At 38.1% G+C, this 15,522-nt stretch overlaps 2 protein-coding genes across 4 annotated transcripts in view; both read right to left on the bottom strand.

Annotated features, from left to right (window-relative positions):
- Nucleotides 1–15,522, bottom strand: part of LOC126869857 (laminin subunit alpha-1) — a 199,866-nt gene that overhangs the window by 140,846 nt on the left and 43,498 nt on the right. The gene's annotated exons all lie outside the window — the stretch shown is intronic.
- LOC126869877 (uncharacterized) overlaps nt 1–15,522 on the bottom strand; it is a 195,756-nt gene that overhangs the window by 859 nt on the left and 179,375 nt on the right. The window lies entirely within an intron of this gene.

The raw sequence follows: 15,522 nt of genomic DNA on the forward strand, positions 1-15,522 counted from the left end.
AAAAGGAAGAACATCGACGATGTAGCAAACCGCAAGATCTCGTAACCTTATATTCAACCAGAAATCCTTGTCGTCGAAACTGACGTCTAGTCGACATGAGCCTCATAATCGGATTATGTCGTCTCGTGTTACCTTAAATCCATCTGCAATTAATACGTCCACCTTCTATATTGGTAACGCGATATCGCTCTAAGTCTGGTTGTTTTACGCGCACGTACATGCGTTCAGTGAATCGAAAGGTGGTAGCCTGCGATTCCCATCAAAACAAGGTGTGTAACAGGTAAATCGTACATAAAGTGCGATGAACCATTTCCATTTCTAATTAAAGATTCCTGGACTAGTCAGCTGCGAAAGAACCTTTGCAACTTTCCTCCTGATCACGATCTGTCAATTGAAGATCGATAACTCCATCAGAAAATGGATAAAACAATTTATCATCCTCGAAATTTGTCAGAGATTTCCAAGTAGCGAATTGTCGAGACCTTTGGGGTTCTTCATAACGCGGTGATCCGCGTTTACCATGAAATCCGCGGATGCAAAATCGACGAGCGGACTCCGCGCGGTCTGCCACGGAAATTCCACGTCCTGGTCTCTTGCCAACGTGATCTTGGCTTGGACCTGGTTTCGCGATGGCACCATTGCCAAAAGTAATTCGCGTGAACCGCAAACGCGCGCACGATTCTAAACGTTAACTAGAAATCTTGGCGAGTATGTGTGCATTAGCAGCTACGTATGTGAGTGGCGAAATTAGCCTGGACACGAGGAAGTGCCCGCGTCTCGATCCGATATAAACTTCCGTCGAATAGGAGACCAAACGGCGGGTCCCACTTAGGATCATTAATCTTTTGCAGTGCTCCTCTGAGCGCGTGTACAGGAGCGAACAGTGTAGTGCGTTACGCAACAGTATCCGGAAAACTGTTCGCCATTCAGTTCTATATCCTTTTCATTCTCTCGTTTGTGACAGAATGTTGTTTCTTCTTCTATAATTTGTTCATAATTTAATCTACATATGTGTAAATATGTGGATATTTTAGTCGATCTCTATTAACGATACATGAATGACTATATTGTAAATGAGATTTTAAAATCAACGTATAAATGAATGAAATACATAAGTGATAAAATAATGATGAAAAACAATATGACTATCCTTTTGTGGAACCAACAAATATATATATCTCGTATGACATTTATTCGTTTAAAATTAAATATACGACTCGTCAAAGTATCATTGATAAGATCACGACAGTCTTTGTTAATTTGTAGGAAATTGAAAGATATTTTTTTAAACATATCTAACATGTTAGCATATGTTAATAATTATATTTTTGTGGTAAATTTGTGTGCAATAGGAAAAAAAAAAGGAAAAAAAATGATGGACTCAACCTAGTTCCCTACAGTCTCTACACCCAAGACAACTCTCATAAACTCTTCCATAAATCATACTTTCCAATTTCATGTTTTACACACATCGCAACCCTTTCATATATCTTCCACGCTGTTAGCTCGTTATGCTCGTATGTAGTTAAACGTATTTAACAACTCTGTCCATTGTATCACGTTGATCCTCTTCGAAGAGTCGAATACTTGTAGCAAACGAGAAAATCATTTAAACGATCTCTTAATTACTCGGCTTTCTGCGGGCCATTCGAGTTAACAAACAATGCCAAAAATCATGCTTGTTACAGAATATACGAGCCAAGCCGGGCGCAAGAACTTTAAAGGGTCGTTTACGTTGCCGGTTAATTATCAATCGTGACGCTGTCTAATTTATTGTATGTATTGTGCACGGCATAAAGGGGGTGCAGGGCCTTTTCAGCCGTTTCACGGGCCGCGGCTGTTCGTTACCAGCGAAATCGCCTTCATCACCCGAGAAAGTCCAAAGAAACGTATTATCTCGGGCTTTGGGTGGTCCTGGGCAGTCGATTTTACGACTCGATTCGCTTTCACGAGAATTTTGCGACTGGAACACGGGCACGCTTCCTCGTCAACCGTTACCAGGACCACGACCGATGAAATCGTCAATTTACCGACGATGTTTCGTTACTTTTAACTGTTAATTGCTTGCCTCCTTAAACGTTCTCGTATCGGATATAATTTCCTCTCGTTCGTTATTTAGGAGTTTTATAATTGGAATTCTGGGCTTTTAAATTTCGACGAGTGAAGTTTGTCGAATGTTAAAGGCTACGAAGAATTCATGTTTCAGAATTTATGTGAAATAATGAAATTCTAACAACTTTATCATAGTACTTCTTAATATTCAACAAACACGCCACCGGTATTTTTATCCGAGAAACGTGTGTCTTTCTCTATTGGGTCTTGCAGCGAACGAAAAAATACATTTGAACACGTCTTCGGCTGATCTTGGACTCCAAAAACGTGATGACATCGTGAGACAATATTAGAATATGTAAACTGGTGTTTACTTTATATTGTACGGTATATTCATACATTTATATTTGCGGTATAGCAAGATACTCATGGTACCCAAATTCTCTCTCGGCAAAAAAATTCAGAGGTACCTCGATTACGCTCCCACCAAGAGATTCAATCGATCTTCGCACCAGAATCAGCATTTCGAGCGAAAAGGATGTTCCACTCCTGTGGATCTTCAAGCGTTCACCTTTCTTTTTCGTACCGTTCCCTGGCTCGAGGAACCACGCCGTGAATACTTGTACGAACGATCGACTCGGTGCCGGAGGAGCCGAAAGTATGCAGGTACCGTGTACAACCTGCGCGGGTAAATACCTGCTCCAGTATACCTGCGGCGCGACACAAGGCCTCCTCCATAAACGGCCCGCTATGTACTGCATTTATTCTTTGTTAGCCGTCTCTGTCTAGCGTTGCTTTATCCTGCATCCATGCTGCAAACCCTCGCGCCTTCGATTACAGCGAAAACGAATAATATCCCGACTGCCTCGATATACATTAACGACATGTTGATTCGCGATGCGAATGTGTACTTCGTGATATTTCCTTCTTTGTCTCTTTGGTTTACGTTTTGGAGATATATCAAATCTTGGTAGTAATGAGAGGATTGAAAAGCAAGTACGTAGCTTCATCAGACACGAGGTTGAAGACACTTAGCATTTATATTTATTTTGTTTAGTTAATTGTATATATATATATATATATATATATATATATATATATATATATATATATATATATATATACAGGGTATCATGGAGAATATTCTGTAGAAGTCTTATCAAAATATGCGCACTGTGTCAAACTTGATGGAAAATGTGCTGCATAATTTCTGAAGAATACCTGCAAGGAATATTTCCGCGGATTTTCGATGCTGCACACACGTGCTATATCGGATACGACCATTTCGGAATTTAAACGTTTTCCTTGCATTTATTCGCTGATTTTTACTAAATCTCTTTTTATGACGAATCATAATTCTTAAACTCGTCAGTTTTTCCACATTTACATTTCTAATAGAAAATTTTTATTTCTAGTATAAGAGAATCAAATACGAATTGAAAGATTTACAAAAATAAGCGATATTTAAATTGTGTTTATTGGAAATCGATTTCCTAAGGTAACTAAATTAAGAGTACACGAGTGTAATGCTCGACTCAGTACCAGATAACGTGCTGTGGCGCTCACAACGATGCCATGTTGAAAAAGAATTCGTTTTTTTGAATGATTTTTATATTTGATTGGTCACGCGAGGTCACCATACCATATTGAAGAAACCAATCTCAAATGCAATTCACCGCGTGTTCCTATATGGATTACAAGATAGTATCGTTGGAAAACTGCATAACACGTTCGACGGAGCACGAAAGCGCTTCGGCTCGCTTGCCTTCGAGCGATTAAAAGACGAAGGAAACGGCGCGAACAGGTCGAACGTCAGGTGAAATAATCGCCTCGTGACGTCGTGGCTGCACCCTCTCATTCTCTCGTTCCAATGCAATTATTTAATGCAACAGAACCGTTTACGTTCCCTGTGTCGTGTGCATCGTGGAAACCAGTTTAAAAATAACCAGAAGCCGTGTGGTGCGGTATGAGCTTAATTGCCGTGAAGTCGCTTGATCGTGTGTACATGCGCGACGTAGCAGGTATAGATCAAGTTAACACGTTGACTGCCACGCGAATTTTATATATTCCGTCCTGGGAGCCGCAATAGATTCGAATATACTTCACGTACTAACGTTTACTTTCTCCAAGATATTACGCTGTATTCGCTTATTTTCTTCTGACAATGTTATCTACACCTTGAAGATTTTTTTAATCCATCGAATTTATCTGATTTTAATCGCTCGAAAAAGTTTAGTAACGCGAATCATCGACGTCTATGGCTGTCAACGTGTTAAACAGGGGAACGTACGATGGAAATTGTAACGCGAGCGACTCTTTTTTTGAAAAATGGACAAACGAAAATTTGGATCAGGACAAACGTGGACAAATCATGAAACAGTCACATCCCACTTACAAATCAATGAAAAATGTTCATGGAGGTGCTGATGACAAATTTCTTTTCAGATGGTCATCATCTTATTTTGAAGGATATACAAACGAACATTTTCATTGGATAAATGCGGATAAACGAATACTGTTCGTTTCTTACTTTGCACTTGGCGATGCCAATTTCGCAAAGCTTCTCTTAAAACTTATTGTGAATGAACGATAGCTGTGCGATAAGAGAACCTGTGTTTGCGGTTTCCCGTTCTTCGTAAATCCATTTACTCGTATAACTGAACTGTCGAAACTTCGTGAATGTTCATTTCATTGTACGTACTGTCATTGTACTTTCTTTGGTTAACTTCTAGTTGAACCTGCAAGATGCTCAACCGGCAAGCATCGCGTTTACCAGTCCGTCATCAAAGCTGAAGGATTAGTTCCGGTCGATTCATCAGCGTCGAACCGTTTTCACCTGGACAAGTGGAAACTGGTCACGATCGTGCGCAAATATCGAGGCAACGTGCGCATATTCACGCGCGAGTTCATCCACATAAACGATCCTAATGCCCATTATAAATCAGTGTAGCCTCGAATTATACATATTTAGAGATGCAATATATCCAGTCAAGAAAAGTTTCTTTTATTACGGTCGATAGGTATGTCTTCCCCGAAGCAGTCTTTCGGCTGGTGAACCAGAAGATTCTATTGATTTATCGCCAACCAGCTCGCGCCCTCGATTTTCTCACATTTTCAAGCTCCGCGGCCGGTCACGAAGTCGTTACCATCTCTTGATACCGGTTAATTTTTTCGTGGTTTCCTTTCGCAGTTTCCGCCTCTCTGTTCGCGCTTCCAGCCGACGAAAACGGTGGTCCAAAGTGGGTGGCGAGTTACTTCCCGGGAAACAGCCCTTCCCCCATGGGTTATTACGGGAAAGAACGCCGCTCATCGAACAGGAATTTATGGCGGCCTCGAACGCGCTAATTGGACAGCTGTTATGGTGGCCGGCAAACGTAGCGCGTCCGCTTTGAACTTTTCCGGACACCTGACAAATTTTTGTGAATCTCGCACACAGCGCTAATTGTACGCGGCGCTGTTCAAAGCTGTCCGAGCTTTCTTAAGATCAAATCAGTTGTTCATGTGACATTTTCTCCTCGTTCTTATGCACAGAGTATATCGACGTCGTTTTCTGGAAAAACAGGAGACACTCTATGTACGTATGATACTAATCGAGATTTCACACGATGAAAGAAAGAAAGTACGATCTATCAGAACTTTCTTTCCATAAACGAACAAACCTTTCATTATAAAGGAGCAAAATAACTAAAACTCTTCAAAATAGAGGAAGAAGGATGTTAAGTACGAAAGATATTAAGCCTGGTGGGCGGAAAAGTAGATCATAAGTCTAAACCAACAAGAAACGTAACTAGAAGAGCGTTTTAACCCGGAGGGGAGGGCTATGAAAAAATAAATAAAGTAAACAGAGAGATGAAGAGAGAGAGAGAGAGAGAGAGAGGAGGAGGAGGAGGAATAACACATGAAATAACGGAGCCTGCAGTAATCGACAAGTACTTGATGATCACTGAACTTCCGCGTTCTTCGTTTTCTTTACCAGCATGTTGCTACAATCGAACGGTGGGTCATTTCCTCTTCTGGTCGGCAAAGGATCGACAAGGGGCCGCGGATAATATCACGGGCTCCGAAATATCTTAATAACGAGTTCTACCTCAGTTCGACTGCGGCTCGAGATAATAATTCACGCTGTTCTGCCGCGTGCACCGCCAATAGCCGGGGATAGGGAGAGACCAGGAAGAGAAGTACGGTGTGCAAGAGGTACAATGACAGAAGCTGCGGCAGAAAATGGGGAACGAATGGGAGGACAAGAAATGAAATAAAAAGTAACGGGAGATTGGATGAGAGATAAAATTTGTGCAGAGGGTAGAGAGAGGCTGAGGGGGGAAATAAATTGAAGAAAGGAGTAAGAAAGTAAGAAAAGGAGCGAGAGGAACAGAGAAGAAAGAAGTAAGAAATGATAACAGAGAAATATGCGTGGAAATTAATATAGCGAAGAAGAAACGACGAGATTATGGAATAAAGTTATTAGGGCAAATTGTATCTCAAATTGACAAGTGGAATTAAATAAAGTTCGAATTTTCTACTTTATCAAGTATAATGAGATGTTAAATGTCAAGCGAGATCGGACAACTGGCGGAATGATATTTTGAGATTGTAAAACATTATGGTTAGCGAAATTTTACTGGTTTTGGTAATAAACAAAACTAGCAAAAAAACTGATGATAAACAAGAGAACGATGACAGAAAGGTTAAAAAGAATAAAAGGGTTAATATTCTAGATTATTTCAAGAAACAAAAACATACAAATTTATGAAAGAAACGCGGGGAGAGAGAGAGAGAAGTAACGAGGAGTGGAGCGAGAAGAAGCTAATTGTAAGTAGTAAAGAAGATAAACGAAGAAGAAAAAAGAAGCAAGAGAACGAGACTGTAGGTAAAGGCGTGAATGAGGGCAACGCTGTAAAAGCAGGTAAGAAGTACCAAAGTGAGCACATAAAAGAAAGAAGAAAAAGAGGCTAAGAAAAGAAAAGAGAAGAATAAGAGACCCGACCGAAAGAAAGCAGGAAGAAAAGGAGCGGTTGGTCGTGGAGAACACGGAGCAGAATCACCTGTAGTCAGTTGAAAGAGCAAAAAGATGGCCACACGGCACGGTGGTACGCGAAGGTTCAGCACCGCGGTCTGTAATTATCGCCAGTGGCCGTGGGAATTGAATTACGAGGTAAATTCGTAACGTGCCATGGTGTCCGCGCACGCCGGCCAAAATCAAAGAACCGCCGTGCGGCCTCTTAAACCGTTTCGTGCAGTAAAAAGTCCCTTCTGACTGATCGCCTGACACACTTTGATCGCGCAAGCTTTCTGTCCCGGGTGGAGGTACTTTCTTGTTATTAATGATCATCCGTGCCGGACCCGGGGAAAAAATGCACTCGTTACTTTTTTAATTCACCGTAAGCTCGGAACTTTTATACGGACACGGGGAAGATGATTTATTTGAAACGCGTGACGCGAAGAGAATCGCGATTGAAAAATTAAGATCTCGCTACAATTTTACTCTGATCTTAAATATTAACGATAGCAGGCGGAATTGACGATTTTCTTTTGAACCAGTTCATGATATAAAAGTGACTTCAAACGCTATGATATAGTGTTTTTTCTATTTATCCGATGTATATTTATTTGTCGGTTTTGCTATAGTAAAATTCTTAGTTCCTCTTATTTAACTTTAATAATTTCCTTTCTTACAAAGGATGTGCCATGGTGAACGTTCATGATTGTATTTAATTTAGGTTAATATCAGACGTAACTGTCATAAAAAATGTTTGAAGTTACGGCATAAGAGATAATATCTTGAATTAAAAGGTTTTGCTTACGAATAACCATTATAAATGACTAAAATTTGTTTGGTTACCGGCAATCATTATCGATGAAGGGAATTTTATTTTTGGTACAAATAACCGTTATCGATGACGGGAATTTAATTTTGATTACCAGTAACCAATATAAACGACCGGAATTCTTTATGGTTATTAGTAAGCATTATAATTATCGAAGGCCAGAATCTGATTTTCGTTACCGATGACCATTATCGATGGCACAAATTTTTTCTGTTTATATTCGGATATTGTCAATTGTTATTAACATTACTGATGATTAGTACGTGTTCATTGACAACATAAAAAAATGAATTATAAAACTTATATATTTTATTAAGCGACAAAACGGTATGAAAATATACGAAACAAAGAATAGAACAGACGATACTGAAGTACAATATTAATATAAGGCTTAATAAAAATATCGTACCAACAGTTTATCCTATTCTTTGTTTTATATATTTTAATACCATTTTTTTAACTCAATAAAATGTACAAGTCTTAATACGATATCTTATTTAATAAAATTTGACGATTGTCGAACGTAATCAGAAAAAATTTTTGTCGCCGACATCGATTAGCGGTAACCAAAAGAATTTTTCGCCATCGATAATGATTATCGGTAATCAAACTAAAATTCCGGCCATTGACAATAGTTATTAGTAACCAAAAATAAATTACTCTTATCTGATAATGGTAATCAGTCAGAATGGTTATTCCTAATCAGTAGAATTAAAAATAAGTTTTTGAATCATTTCATTTTTTTTCTTTTTGAGAAATATTTTCGCGATTTATTGATAACTGGCGTCCATCGAAATAAAAATTAATTTTTAGTCAATGACCCTTTACCAAAAATGTGATTAAAGTAACTGTTATTTCGAATCTCTAGTCGATACTACTAAAAATTCATAATGGCGAAGATAAAGTAGGACCAGCTGCTCGAGTTCCAAAACTGGGTTCCAAGTATCACACTGTGGTAGACATGATTCGCACGAGATCGCGTAACTCTGATAAAGAAGGGTACCTCGCTTGTGTTACAGGCCGCATCATCCAGTCGAAAAACGAACAAATCTGACCCGCTCGAGAACCGATCTTCCTTGCCCTACGGGGTATTATTTACGCGACTTCTTCGTCTTTCTCCATTCTTCTCTCCGGCCAGAGGAGATGATTCATTCAGTGGTTCGAAGACGAGCGGCCAGGTTCGAGGACCTTGAACACGAGGCATCGGAGGGAGCCTGACACGACTCGTTAATCCGTGAACAATGAAAGATTTCGATGGCGTCCTGCCGACCTGAGTCGAGTGCCACTCGCTGCCTCTTTTCACTTTCGACTCGACCCTACGCCCCGAAGGGTTACGACGTCTCCGTTCCAGCCTCTGGTCCTTCGTTACACCGTAAAATCGATTCCGCATACTCGCTTCCTGACGTCCTACTTTTCCATCGAATGACACTTTGCTGGTACTTCGGCCGCGTTTGTGGGCATTTGAACTACTTGGCGTGGCTGTTACTACGTCGCATAAAAGGCCAAAGCAATAAGTTGAGATTACACTGGATGAGTGTTTCAGAGATGTTCGGAGCGTTTTATGGGTCGGCGTGAGTCAGTTTTAATGGGAAGAGAGATGTTCCTCGAAGTGAATTTAGGGATTATATTGGTAAGATTGTCGGGAGAAAATAATTAACTTTTCTGTTTATCAATATTAGTATGATGATATGAAGAGTCTAATTATAAGAAAAGATAGTTATCGTCATTTAATTGTTGTAATTTAAGAGTTACAAAATTAATGAATTAATAATTACACATCGAAATAGACACACAGTATTACAAGGACATTTATAATTGGTATCTTTTATTCTCTCCAGCATATTTTTCAACCATCGTAACATTTAGCATTTTGTAACCTCTAACATCATATCCTGAATTGAAAGTTTGAAATGATCACATGGCCAGTCGCATTTTTTTAAATTACGATATAAATACTTTCTCATTTCTCGACAGTTACTCTCAAGACAATTACTCATCGTGTTTTATTGTAAAATCACTCTACCAAACACGCACTTTCTACATACGTATTTCTTACAATTTCTTTAATATCATCTATACAGGTGAAACGCGCTACCCAGTTGTATAACAAAGAAAGTTTCATCAATTTTTCATACTTTCACATAAGCTGTAATAAGATACCTAACCTTACACATTATGATTCCCAAACTCGATAAAATTCCGACATTCGATGCACCACGAATCGAAGAACATAATTTAAAAAACGTGCAGCTAGATAAATGTACAAATTATTGATGTTGTTGTATTTCTAAGAAGAAACAAACGACATCACTTGCTGGTAAATTCAAACATAAGATTTGCCTTTTCTCAAATTCTCCAGTATCGAGCAACTGGTTAAATGTAATTATATTGAAAATTACAATTATACTGCAACAATGAAATAAATGTAATACGCTAAATATAATAATAAATTAAACGATAAACTTAGTGCAGGCATCTTGTAATATAAGTTGCATCTTGTAAAGATTAAACAAATGTCTGGATATAGTATGCAGTATTGAATTCTTGGTAAGAAACATACCACATTTTTCTGTCACCGAAATAACCGACGCTCCTTTCTTTCTCGATCTTTCGACGATCATTTGTATCCGTCTAGTAATTGTGCAACATGTTCCACCAACCGGGCCATCCACGACGAGATAATAGGTAGTCCATCAACAGGACCATTTTAGGTAGGAACAAATTAATTTATTTTGCCGAGCGTGTCCGCGTGGGCGGCCGGGTCGAGCTCTGATCTCTCGGTGTGCTGTCATGCCAATCAGTAGCGCAAACAGAAGTTAAATTTAAAATGAGCCAGCGACTCGAAAGAAATGCACGGAATGTCAGGCTCCCGCAACTCCGCGAATATATTAAGCGTCGTTTGTCGCTGTATTCACGAAGGAAAACGGTGTCGCATCGGTTAACGTGAATCCCGAGGGTGATACTAATTGCAGGAATCTGGAGAAGGAGTTTGTAGTTGAGAAAAATATATGTGCGAGTAAAATCTATTTTATTACGACCACCGGCGTTTTTAACAAGTTCGTTACCGCCATTTAAGGAAGAAGTAAAAATAATTTCACGTAATGTTGCAAACGTCTTTACGTTACACGCATGTATATGACACTAGACTGTGAGTAGATTTCTTGCAAAAGCTGTTGAAATAATAAAATGGCGATAAAGTTATATATAGTTTGTTCAACTTCAACTTATTAGCGCAGAGATTGAACTTGATTACATAGATGACAATGCATACGTTATCTTTATCCCACTTGTTGTCGAACTTGCCCTATGTAATTATTTCTTTGGTGATCCAATCGCTTTTTGTATTGCAAAACTGTCTTTGGTTTGCTATAAAGCGCCCTTGTTCCTTAAAACTACCTTAAAGTATATTTCGTTGGTTGCTACTTGTATTTCACACTTTGCACAGCCCTCTTTCATCATCTTTCGTCCGCCTCTTTTCTTTTTTTTCCTTTCTATCTTTTTTAGCCATTCGGCTGCTTCCGCTTTTCCTTCTCGCTCTAGTATTCTTTCCACCAGGCTTGTTCCATCAATTTCTTCGTACATTTCTCTCAAATGTTCCAAATGTTTCATGTTCAAATGTCCTTCCGCTGGTTTTACAAAATAAACTCTTTTCCTCTCCACTCACCCAAGATCTATATGCGTTCTCCAAACTGTCACGCTTTGAAGAGGCGATGAAGATAAAAATATTTTTGAAACTATGTCATTATAATTTATTAGAATGGTACTTTTCGAAACATTCATCTAGGTACAAGCCCGTTGCTTTATTATCTTCTAATTTACAAGCTGAAAATTATCCAAAATATTCAGAATGCTGACCCTGACGATATATTCCAAGATCATTGAAATCGATATGAGATATATTAATATAATAATGAAATACTGCTCGAGCAAAGAACTGATCACATTTCACTGAATACTGAACAGTTAAAATAACTAGAAAAACGTGTTGGAACAGCGGACCAGACGTATAAAGTCTGTCATTGTAGTTGCTGTACAGAAGCATCTCCGATGAAATCGAACGAGGTTTCTTCTATTTTTCTCGTGGGAAATTGAAACGAAATTTCTTATAGTCCGGTAGCGGATGTCTTAATTCCAACATTTCGACAAACAGAGTTTCGTAAGCTTCCCTATCCCCTTCGGGTTTCGTTAATTACACCGTTATGCTAATGAAAGTTTAATTGGATCGATAAAAATATCCATAGCTGGATATCATGATTGCCAATCGTTACAGGTAATAATCGCAACGTTCGTGGAGTACAATGATACAACATTGATTCGGGATGTTGGCTGGTTACCAGACGAAAGAAAACAATCGTGAACAAACGACGACCGCTCGTAAAATTAATAAGCGCAATGAACGTTAACGAGGATCATAAATATGACCGCCGCGGCCTGCTTATCCACCGATTAGCATAATCACTCCTGATACACGTGGACCGTAATTTAAAAATATCACGACGAACCTCGGTGTACATGGTCATTTTATAGAGAGCCTGGCAGGGACTAGAGGCGAGCTCGAAAGTTCGACGGTTCGATGATGTATGGTAACTCACCCTTTCCGTGGCGTACCTTTTAATATTTAATATCTGTACCCTTGTGAAAGATGTAATTTGTGAAAGATGTAATTGTAGTTACATGATCGCAGTTCAGGTTGAAATATTCGGGTAATTGACGACTCGTTACGAATTCGTTGGATTAATAATTTTGATCTTCTTAATATTTAATATAATATGAGAAAAATTTTACTATTTTCTTCTTCGGATAAAAGACGTAAGTCTATGAGACACGTATCGATAGAATGGTAGAAATTATATAGTTTAATAATTACAAATCTGAATAAAATTTCATTTACTTAAGAGATATGTATACTGTGTAACTAGTACTTTAATAAAGTAAATCAATATCTAAGACCTCCCTGAAGAAAACTAGCTAAGAAAAGTAGCTATAATGGAAATATTTGACTGAAATAAATTTCATTTACAGTAACATGATAAATAGAATACATAAGAAAATCTAAAACACTTATCCTCTGCTGTCTAACGCAATTATTCTTTTCATCCTTCTCATAAACTATCTACCATCCATTTCTCACCGTAATTTCCAGATAAAAAATTTAATTAATGCGTCGTTGAAGAGCTAGATGCTTGCAAATGCTTCATCAATCATCGATATATTTTTCTCAGCACATTCTCTGTGACTATTAATAACAGCTCGATCTTCGCAAACATCGTATTAAAGACATTCGTTAACGAAGCCTTTTAATTAATTATTACAGAGAAATCACCTACAGCCGATACGACATTCCACGATTATTCGTCAAAGATATCTTGCCCAGGAAGGATTAGCTTCGCAATCAGTATCCAATTAGAGACGAATACTCCGAACCATCCTCTAATTACACGCCAAGATTTCGTCTACATATCTTAACGCGTACGTTACTCCATCTCAATGCTGTTGAATTTTTATTTTGATATTAACGTAATAGTTGTTTCTCAGATAGGACTGCTGTACGATAATTAGGTACTCGTTAATTTGACTAGATGGTCGTAATACTCTGAACGATGACCATTATAATTATTAAACGATCCCTCTTCACTACTGCATTTCAATATTTGCATTTTATGCTTGAATAATTAAGTTAGGAAACTTTGCTATGATTAAGTGTGTATTGAGACGACTGTCTGTTCGTGCAGACATTTTGTAGGGAAATAAATAATTAATGAATAACGAAGGTTAATAGTTGGAGAATTAATAAGTTAGAATAAATTATATTATAAGTAAAAGTCGAGAAGTCGTGTAGTAAATTATATACGAAACGGGGACTGACCATTTAAAAGAAAAATTAGGCGGAGCTTTGTTCGCTTGGAAATTCCATCGTAAAATTTATTACGCCTAAAATAGCTAGCTCCCTTATTCTATTTAATCTAAAAAAGAAGAAATCCGTAGATTTCTTTCAGCAGTAATTTCGAAGAAAATGGTTCATAACATTTTACCTAGTTCGCTATGTGACTTGTACGTGGCCAAAGGCTAAGCGAGCAATCACTTTGTCGCAACATTTTCATTATTTTATTATCAAGATTTTAGAAACAACTATCCGATCCACGATCTAGATTAAATTAATTCATCGTTGAGCGCACGAAATCCAATCTTTTTTATCGCAGAAATTAGATCTGATGAAAAAGATTGACCTACAAGAAGTCTCATTTGCTTGGTTAAGAAGCTAATTTACAATTCAAATGTATTAATCCCAGCGTCCCTGCCGGACCGTTTGTAATCCAATACCTTTACGACATAAATCAAGGAACATATGAACGAAAATCAATGTGTTCACGATCCAAATTTCTACACGTGGCTATTTCGAAATATTTTAGAAGATGGAGGATCCGAGAACGAGATGAGGCGTTGCAGATTACATTTTTAAAAAGTTCTCTAGCACGCCCGAGCGTCTGGGATGATTATACGTTGACCAAGACTGGGCTGATTACTGTGATTAATATCGCGTTAAAACGGCGGTGGCGATTATGTCGGTCGCGAACGGTTTCACCTCTAACGAGCATCATTTGTGACTCCCAGTACCGACAACACCAACAACAAGAATAAATTACTCGATATATATACGTATTGTATGCATGCGCGATCGCGCAGCCTAATCGAAAAGGGAAAAGCAAAAACAAGTAGCAGCTACAGCTACACCCCCGCTCGTAAGCATTGGAACACTCGGGAAAATTTAAGTAAAGCTGAGAAATTATTAGGAGAAAATATTATTCATATTAGCATATTATGCGTATAAACTTGATCATATAAACCATTTAGATATTACGTGTTTACTGAACATTGCAACTTCTCGAGAGAATTCTTGAGAGAATTAATATCAATGTGCCTGTTAGAAAGGTCAGGCATTCTCATACGTTCACACTCAATTGTGTACTTCTCGTTACGAACGTACCGATGTTATCACCAGATTGTCAAATTTAACAAACCAATTTACTGGAAGCATAAACTTCTTCCGCGACTCTATATCTTCCTTTATATTAAACGTAGAGAAAGTTCTCCGAAGCGGATTAGATATTTAGATAATTATCATATTGGCATTAATTTTGTACCTTGCGACATTTCGCTTATACATGAAAAAGGGGCTAACCTGTTTACAATAAAATAGAATATTTATATTTCTAAAAGGAATTTGAAGGATTCAAATATTTAACTCGTAAAACTCTTGACATGAAGTTACACTAATTACGAGGCCTAATTCTATCAATGGCAAGGAAACAGCAGGCTATTCTTGGTGCTTACAGAAGATCCATAAGATATTAGTATAATATTAAGTCTACTATTTTTATGATTTTATGCAAGTATAACAGGTGTATGTAATTTTCGCAACGACACATGTCACATTCTTTTACTTCCTCTCCCTCAATAAAAACGAAAGTGAATAAATCGTGTTACGGTTTAACGATATGTATACTGTAATTTACCAAAAAAGTTCGTAGAGCCAACGATTTTTACCATAATATTTTCCACTTAAGGAATGTACGTAGACTTTTCTAACCGACTGTAGTTAACGGAAAAGTTGTTTGTCCTAGAATATCCGACCCTCCCACTTTCT

Source organism: Bombus huntii, chromosome 9 (assembly GCF_024542735.1).
Source record: "Bombus huntii isolate Logan2020A chromosome 9, iyBomHunt1.1, whole genome shotgun sequence".
Lineage (NCBI taxonomy): Eukaryota > Metazoa > Arthropoda > Insecta > Hymenoptera > Apidae > Bombus > Bombus huntii.